Consider the following 10,237-nt stretch of genomic DNA (forward strand, 5'->3'; position numbering starts at 1 on the left):
TGGACTCTGGGGGCAGTGAGTGCAGTGCAGGGCTGCCCGTGACCCCCGGGCCCTGCCACATGTACAACTATTATTCAGATAAATTGATCTCTAACAAGTAAGAGAACCACCTGGGTGGTAGGTCCAGAGCAAGGACTGTTTGAGGGTAGAAGCTGGACTGTAGCACACAGGCTGTGAATACACTCATTATTTTTGTCCAAAAAAAGTGACAATAAAGATGGAATGTGTAAAGATTTACACAAAAACAAAAGTTACAGTTTCTGAACACACAACAATTTCAGAAAATCCTTTAGGTATCAAATTGGACAAGGCAGAGTTTTTGACTTCGCTAACCATTGCAGTGAATTGACCCTAGCTGGACACCAAGTGCCCATCAGAGCCACTTTATCACTCCCCTTCTCAGCTGGACAGGAGAGACAAAATATAACTAAAGGCTTGTGCATCAAAAACGGGACAAGGAGAGATCGCTCAGCAATTACAGTCACAGGCAAAACAGACTTGATTCAGGGAAATTAATTTAATTTATACCAATCAAATCAAAGGAAAGTAATGAGAAATAAAACCAAATCATAAAACACCTTCTCCCCACAACTCCCTTCTTCCTGCGTTCAACTTTACTCCCAAATTTCTCTACTTCCTCCCACCGAGCAGCACAGGGGAAGAGGAATGGGAATTGCAATCAATACATCACCCATTGTCTGTGGTGCTCTTCCTCCTCAGTGGGAGGACTCCTCACACTCTTCCCCGGCTCCAGCATGGGGTTCCTCCCACAGGAGACAGTCTTCCATGAACTTCTCCAATGTGAGTTCTTTACATGGACTACAATACTTCAAGAACTGCTCCAGTGTGGGCCCCCACAGGGTCACGAGTCCTGCCAGCAAACCTGCTACAACATGGGCTCCTCTCTATCCACTAAGCCACACGTCCTGCCAGGATTCTGCTCCAGTGCAGTCTTCTCACGAAGTCACAGCCTCCTTCGGGCACCCATCTGCTCTGGTGTGGGGTCCTCCATGGGCTGCAGGTGCACAGCCTACTTCACCATGGACTTCAGGGGAATATCTGCTCTGGTACCTGGACCAGCTCCTCCTCCTCCTTCTTCACTGATCTTGGTGTCTGCAGAGTGGTTTCTCTCACATATTCTCACTCCTTTCCCCTGCTGTAGGTGTGCAGGTTTTTTCCCCCCTTCTTAAATATGATATCACAAAGGTGCTACCTTCGTCACTGATGGTCTCAGCCTTGGCCAGCAGCGGGTCTGTCCTGGAGCCAGCTGCATTGGCTGTATCAGACACAGGGGAAACTTCTAGCAGCTTCTCACAGAAGTGACCCCTGTAGCCTCCCTGCTACCAAAACCTTGCCATGCAAACACAATACAGTACTATACAAATGAAAAAAAATTTCTGCATCATCATGATAAATCTTGCAACCTGAAGTAAACAATCAAGCACATTTTTTTCATGCAAAGTGTAGACATCCCATGAATCAATTATGTGAAAGGGCAAACCACTGCACAAGCACTGAGGAGTGAGGAAAAAAGTGTGAGAAAAAAATCATGCTGACACCAAAGTCAATGGAGGAGGAGGGGGAGGATCTGCTCCAGGCACCCCAGAAGATTCCTCTGCAGCCCCTAGAGAGACCATGATGGAGCAGGTGAATGTGCCCTGAAGGAAGCTGCAGACCATGGAGAGCCACGCTGGAGCAGGTTTATCATGAAGGGCTGCAGTCCATGAGAAGGACCCATGCTGGAGCAGGGGAAAAGTGTGAGGAGGAAGAAGTGATGGAGAGGAGCTTTCATGGACTGACTGAAACCCCGCATTCCCCATCCCCCTGTGCTTCATGGTGATAGGGAGGCAAAGGAGTTGGGAATACAGGAGTGAAGTTGAGTCTGGAAATAAAGTATTCTTCATCTTGTCTTTGTTTCTCACCATCCTATTTAATTTTTAATCAGCAATAAATTAAATTACCTTTCCTCAAGTCAGGTCAGTTTTGTTAGTGATCGTAATTGGTAAGTGATCTTATTGTCTTTATTTGTCATTGTTTGAGCCTACTCAGCAGCTAAACGCCACACAGTCGCTCACCCACCCTCCCCCCACTTGGGAATGGGGAGGGAATTGGAGGAGCAAAGGGAGACTCGTGGGTTGAGATAAAAACAGTTTAATAACAGTAACAGAACAATACACTGACAGCAGTATCGACAGGTAATGTACAATACAGCTGCTCACCACCAGCCGAATGACACCCACCTGCTCCCAGCCTGCAATCCCAAACACAAAGGCACCACAACAACACTCCCAGAAGTGCTAGCCCCTCCCAGCCCTCTCCTGCCTTTATATAGTGAGCATAATGTCACATGACATGGAATATCAGCCAATCCGGGCCCAGCCCTCCAGCTGTGCTCCCCCCGCCCCCGCACACAGGTGAGGCCACTGGGACCTGGGGAGTCCCTGGGGTCTCAGTGTGCTGCAGCACTCCTCCAGCTGCCAAACCAACAGGAACTCTAATCCAGCCCAAACCAGGAAATTCAACACACATGCTTTTCTATCTTATTTTCTTCCCCCATCATTCCTGAAGAGAGAGAGTGAGAGAGCAGCTGGGTGGTCATCTGGGAGCTGGCCAAGGCCAATCCACCACAACGTTATATGTGAATCTGGAGGAAATAATCATGACTTTTAAAAATGTATTCATCGTAGTTCAGGTATAATTCAAACATAAGATACTTTTACAAATGATTTCTGGTTTTCCACCAAAAAGACAGCCTGGCTGATCCTTGATGTATTCACTCTGCTGTTCTCTATACCAGCATTAACATTCACATAGCTCTCTGAAGGCACAAACCATGGCACTGATCAGCCTGAAAGCTAATCTTATTAAAAGAGATCAGGTTTCAATCACAGCAATTTACTGACCCTCTTCAGTGTTTAGATTCATAACTATTTGTGTGTGAATCAGTTTATCTAGAGTAAAATCATTAATATATCCAAAGTACAATTAAATTCACAATATTGTCCACAGATGGACTGCACAGCCTGTTACAGAGAAGAGAAAACTTACCTTCTACTTGAAAGCTGTTTAATGTGTAGGATTTGGCTATACCTCACATCTATCTGTAACTTTCTACAGACATGCATAAAATGTTAATTACTGTAGATAAGCAATAGACAGAGGTGATATGCAGCACACAAAAAATAATTTTATAGGAAAAACAGTCACTTCTACTAAATGCAGTAGCATATATCTGAACATATAGTTGCTTTCAAAGGCAACTCCATTCCCATTAACTCTGGAATTTACTGGTTTTGGAAAGGCAAATAGAGCAAAAGAAGTCATCTGCAATTGTATTTCTCTGCATTAAATCTTGACAAAAACAGTGTATCTTATTAATTTTATTAGCAGTATAGCATCAAGCCTGGAGCTGTATCGTACAACTATATTTAAATAATTGCCTTTTGATGCAAATCGTTAGTGTTGATATCATTACTGTAATGCCACCAATTTCAAGGACAGGGAACTTTTACAGAAAAATCTGCATCATGTTGGGAACTGGTTTAATTTAAATTCAGTGTAAAATTAAACACCTAGAGACAAGGGATACATACTATGCTTTGAGATAGGTAAGAGTACTAAAAACACCCTTACTCTCGAGGGAACCTAACGATCTTGGTCCATAAGCATTTCACCATAAACTTACACAATATGCTTTCACAAGAGAGCTACCATGATTCTTTGGTCTGTGGATGGAAAAGGCAGAAAAAGTTTTATCCATGTTGATAAAGCACTACATCTAATTCCAAAATTCTGTAGAGGACATTGGAAAGATACGTACATTTTTTTTTAAAAAGGCTGTAGATAATGCATTACACTAAGGACCTTTAAAAAACCCCCAACTATTTAGATTATCAAAAAGGAAACTGATAAGTGACTAAAGTAGGTGCAAGTATTTCTACAACTAAAATCAATTAAGTACTAGTGAACACTTTCTTCTAGTGGAGAAGGAGAAAAACCAGTGGCACCCAATGAAGTTCAATATAACAAAAAAAAGATGGAAAAAAAGACCAACATTGAAGCAATCCAGGTTCCTGTACAGATGACAAGAGTGAAGAAAATCTCTTGAAAATATGTTTAAAAACATCTAAAAATCCAGAAGTTCAAAGTTCTGTAAACTTGTTAATATCTAAAAATATGGAATATACATAATGAATGACAGAATAGTACAAAAGGTTTTACCTGCACCCAGTAGGCATGACCTCCACAGTTTATTTCTATATGAATAAATAATGAAAACTTCCTAAACTCAGAATAATAAATCCTTTCCACTAAGCCAGCTATCTAAGGCCATGGGCAAAAGCTCTCTTTTTTTTTCTTCCCATGGGTAATGAAATATTTTATATGTAAAACAACAGATTATAAGAAAATACCCTCCTATCTTTCTCTTCTCTCTTTCCCTTACAGCTGCAGATAGAGACTGAAGAACAGTCACTTTAATGCTTTCCCCTTCATGTTTCTCATTCATTACAAATTGTCTAAGAATGTTATAAACTAATATGCTGCCCCAATGAAAGATCAAATTTATGGAAAAGCATAGAATTTTTCCTCTTACTATAAGAAGTACCTCTATTATGAATTTGCTTTTTACTAGTCTTCACATGTATCCTGTATTAATAATCTAAAGACATCTTTAAAGAAACAGCAGGAAGTATTGCAGAACACATTATCATCAAAATCTAGGTCTTAAGCAAGACATGACAGAAGTAGTCCTTGTCCCATCTCTAAATTCTGTCAAGGCTTCCTCAGAGCTTCCTGAGGCTACAAAAAAAAGCTCTGGCTCTATAACTTATGCTTTATGTGCTGATTTGATTCCTCATTTTCTGACCAGTAACGCTGTTAAAGATCACAGGCATGTGTTATTAATGTCAATAAGAAACTGTTAATTGAAATGTACGTAAATATTAATTAAAGTTATTTGCCTGCAGGGCAGCTACTTGCTTCCAGCCTCAATTTCTGTTAGCTCAGTGGTTTTAGGAGTTGCAGCAGACTCTAAACAGTCCCTCTGATCTCTAGATTATTTTCATGGTTCTTTGCTTGTTGTGCCTCTCAGAAATCTCTCTCCAATCTGCACTATCTCACCCCCTCTGTCTGTCATCTGCCTTCCCCCTGTGCAATCTGGAAGCAATTTTTCCCCTGATGACTTCAGTTCCATCCAGGTGAGAATAACAACTTTTCCATTCATAGGATTCTCCGTGACCAAATCATTATTTTTTAATAGAAGCATAATAAACAAATAAATTCCATAGTGCATGACATAATATATCAACTGATACTTCTTTTACAACAGCCAAATAGTTATAAAAAGGCAGCCTCATTAGCAACATCATATTCCTGGGGAGTTTCAGGCAAAATTCTCATTTCAACAAAGGTGGTAATTTCAATTGCAAAAAGTGACAGAAAATTCCCACTAAAATTTCATTAGAACAATTATTCCTAAAGAGAAAGATGTTCTAAGAAAATATCTGTACTTACACTTTATATAATATACTCTGTGTTCCCTCTCTTTTCCTCTTCCTGTCTAATAAATCCACTTTTTATCAAAATATTACAGTTGCTAGTGGTACTTATATTCATCACAGAAAAAAAAATATTTGTCAGAATGAGGAGGCAGAGGTGGGTGTATAATGAAACCTGTAAAGATTAACACACATTTAGCCAGCCTGCAAATAAAGTAATATTTGGAAATTTCCCACTTGTTCTACTGAAATGCTTCAAAGTGTTCACTAGCAATACCTGAAATAATATCTATTAACAACAATGACAATGAAAAAAAAGAAAATTGAAAGCTTTATAGATATACAGCAACAGGAACATTTTAAGGACATTATGAGGAAAAGATTAAAGTACACTTAGTTACTTTCAACTCAATAAAACTTTTTCCAAAACCTCTCATATTATGTTTTATAATATTTTGTCAGCACTGCCTAAAGCTGTACTGATTGCAACAATGTGATTTGTTTAAAAATAAATAAATAATAAAAAAAATGAATACAAGTACCAAATACTACACAAGTCACTTCCTACGGTTCACAAATAGTAGTTTGTAAGCAGGCTACTGCTTGTGTATTCATGCCATTTCCAACTTACTAAATACAAAGTCTTAAGGCAGTAGAAACAAGATGCAATAATACAGATCACCAGTATAAAAGGTAAATTCAACTCATTAACAAAGGTTCTTAATATTTGCTTAGATATTTGCTTAGTATTTGCTTTGCTGAATATTTTATTGGATGCAGTATCAAGTTTCACTGTCCTGGTGAGAAAAGAAACCATATTTCCCTAAAACCAAGTGTGGAATTTTACAAGTATCCTGGTCTAACAGTAAAACAACTTATAATATTTTTATATAAAAAATTGTGATCTCTAATGAAATGAGAAAGGTCAGAATTTACTGTTAACTGTTTGGAAGATATGTTATTTTGGTTAGTCCTGAGATTGGCCATCAAAGAATAAGTAACAGGTAACATAACTGTGCTTTCTCATGTTTCTTTTGTATTGCTCAATAAGCCCTTAATTGGATTACTTAGCTTCATAATTGGTGTTAGCCACAGGGTATGTATCAAAAAGCATTTTCAGATTTACTCTTCTGTAAATGTCAGGCTATTAATAATTTTACAGATAACTTCATGTATTGGAAACCATCTGTGATGAACACGATATATGAAAATTAAAGGTCAGCACACTTTGAGTTTCTGTGCACAGATACGCAGGCATGTGTGCATAAACAAAGTATTCTCTGAGTATCAGACAGAATTCTTTTATGATCTCATATTTTTAAATAAGAAATTACATTGCTCATGCTGAGGACAAGAAAATACAATTTCAAGACCTCAAGCTCTTCATTAAAGAAAACTATATCTGTATAACTATTTTTGGTGTGATAAAACATTTTTTAAACTTTTCTGAAAAACTCAAATATAATAGCATCAAATTACCTATAAATTGCAAGGCTGTAATTTTGTGTGCTCATATCTTTTATTCTCCTCTGGCTCTGACAGACTAATCTACTGATAATATTTTAATAGATAGATTTCCAAGCCAGATCTTAGCAAAAAGTCAAAATCTACATTGTAATTCAGACACATTATATTTTAAACCCCTGGAGCCTTTAATTAGCTACTTATTTTTTCTGGCTATCCCTGTTCTATTTTTGTTTGCATTTCCATTATTTCAGAAAAAAATGAAGTTGGTGCAGGTACACTTTTCATGTTATACCAATTGTATAAGACAACCTCTTAAAGTTCAAATGCAGCACATTAAGCAACTTAGAAGCAGCAGTGAAGAAACTACAGATTTTACAATGAAGTTTGAGAGACCTCCTACACTTGTTTTATTCATTTCTTCACCACCTTATTTACAGTGTTTAGATGCTGAACTCTTAGGTTCATGAATTGTTATTTCTATAATGAAAAGGGTAAAATATTAACCCTGTAACTCATACATGTGGAAGGACAGGCACAGGTAGGACATATGGTGGCTCCTACAGATACAGAAAAACATCTGTTACCCAATGCATTTTCCTTGCAGTCCAGAATAAACTTGCTGTTGGGTTAGCAAATGTAGGCAGGAACTATTACGGTAGTTTGGCTGTTTTTATCTCCTGTAGTGTATTGTCCCCTACTTTGGATCATTTGGTCATTTACTCCATTTCTTATATCTGCAGAGAACCCAGCCACTGCTGATATCCCGGGCCTTTCCTGCTTAAATACTAGAGGGTTTTTTAAACGAGTTTCAGTCTTCTTGATATGGCCTTGTCCTGGTTTGGACTGAAATAGAGTTAATATTCCTTTTCAGGGACTAGATGAGTGCTGTGTTTTGGATTTAGCTTTGGGTTTGGTATGAGAAGAATGCTGATAGCACACTGATGTTTTCAGCTGCTACTGAGACTTCAAGGACTCTCCGACTCCTCATGTCCTACCCGTGCACAAGGGCACAGGAAGCAGGGAGGGAGCACGGCCAGAGCACCTGACTCTAATTGGCCAATGAAATATTCCATATCATGGAACATCATGCTCACTATATAGAGGAGGGGTGGTTGGGAAGGGGCTCTGTCTCTCTCACTTCTGGGCTTGCAATTGCGGGATCTTGGTATTTCGGGGTCGCTAGCTGGGAACAGGCTGGATATTGGTCAGTGGGTGGTGAGCAATTGCATTGTGCATTGCCTGTTTATATTTTTTTTCTATTATTGTCGTTGTTCTCATTTTATTGCCATTATTAAACTGTTCCTATCTCAGCCTGCCAGTCTCCCTTTACCCCTCCAATTCCCTCCCCCATTCCCAAGTGGGGAGGGGAAAGGGAGGGTGACCAGCTGTGGTGGTTGGCTGCCGACCAGGCTCAAACAACAACAGGCCTTAAGTTATTATATGCTAACATAAATGATTCTGTGGTATTTAAGGACAGTAGTAGTTTCATTGGATCTTTATATATCTTATTTTCTATTTATATTTTACTTCTGTAACATCACCACCAAGTGCAGGGAATTGATTTTAACACCACATTTATACTTCCATCACCTCATAAAACAGGTTTCTGTGGTCACAAACAATTATGAATTCATGACTTGGGAGAAAAAATAATAGTAGACAGGTAACATCTAGGTCTCAGCAAACATAGGCAATGTTAATGTTTAACACAACGTTTGAATTAATTATTTTGTTTTCTAAGGGCTGAATCCAACAGATCTAGTCTGCTGAAGGATATACAGATACAGAACTGGTTATATTTTAAAGCCTAATTCTTTGCATTTATCCTTGGACTTATTATCTTTGTGTTCTGGATTAAGCTTGGAAAATCTGGAGCATTTGTGAGGCATACTCAACTTCCTGGAGAATCAAACATTCAAGAAAACATCTTCTAACTGAACTTCATGTAGTTTACCTGTTTCCTTGAAGATATTTGGAGAAATTTAGATACCTGAGAGTTATTTAGGAGTGTACACTTTACCAAGTTTTATTCCCCCATCTAGTACCTTATTGATGTAACTATTTAGATTTCTTACCTTGAGTATTTTATAATCTTTGCTATATTTTTTGTCATGATGAAAATGATGTTTCTGTACTATAATTTCACAGTATTTTTTATTGAACTGGTTTATTTTCTCTTGCATGTACTTGAATCCCCTAACAAACTGAATCATGGAGTTAGAACCCCAATGTTTTCTTACCCCTTTGCACTTTATTTGCATTTGAATGTCATACATCCTGGAAAAAATAATTAAGCACTACCTTTAGAAGTAAATATTTGCAGCGCTACTTAATAAATTATGCTTTGTATACTATTATAGACTTGTCATGAAAGAGTATTCTGCCTTGTTTTACAAACTCACCCATTCTGAGGGTTTATACAACAGCTAGCACAGGAGCAGCTGAACACAAAAAACTTAATTAAATGCCCTGACTTCTCCATTTCCATATGTAATAGTTCTCCTAGGTGTTTAGAGAGGGCAAGGAAACCTTTATGTGCTTCTACTCTCTTGACTGATCCTATTCTTTTCCTTCTTGCTTGTTTATCTGAAAATGTACTTTGTACATTTTTCTCTCCAACTTATTTCCCTGGACCTTTAGTTTTCATACAAATCCAACAATGATGGCCCAGGCATAAAGATGGGAAAAAGAGTGAAAGACACCAAACATTTTTAGGGATCAAGATATTCTATTAAGGATTCTAAATATAATTTCTAGTATCTTCTTAAGGACTGGGAAATGATAATGGAAACAAGGACCCAAGGTATCAACCTTTACAGCAGTAAGGAGCTGGCAATCTTCTGTAGCATGGAGTAGATGATATAGAAATAGGGAAGACAAATAGGAAAAACTAATTGCAAGTATAAGAGAAAACATATAATTTATTAGGTACGTGAAATAAAAACAAAAAGTTGAGCAGAAGAGAAAGTAAATGGAGCGGTGACTGAATATGTAAGCTGTAAATGAGGGTACATAAATTCTTAAGTCATAGCAGTGGCTGCAGTTAGTATAAAACTGATTTTGATATATTGCAATGTCTACTTTAAATATCAGTACCAATTTGTCTGTAGCAGCAAGAAACACAACACAGGATACAAAATCCAGCCTACCTGCAGATTACATGAATTTGTGCTGTGCTTTCAAGACCAGAATCCCATTAGCATGTAAGTAGCTATCACAGATTAAGTTGGCTATCTCTATATAGTTGCTTTTGTGTCTGCCCTACAGACATA

This window comes from Tyto alba, unplaced genomic scaffold (genome assembly GCF_018691265.1).
Source record: "Tyto alba isolate M040663 unplaced genomic scaffold, T.alba_DEE_v4.0 Super-Scaffold_14, whole genome shotgun sequence".
Classification (NCBI taxonomy): Eukaryota; Metazoa; Chordata; class Aves; order Strigiformes; family Tytonidae; genus Tyto; species Tyto alba.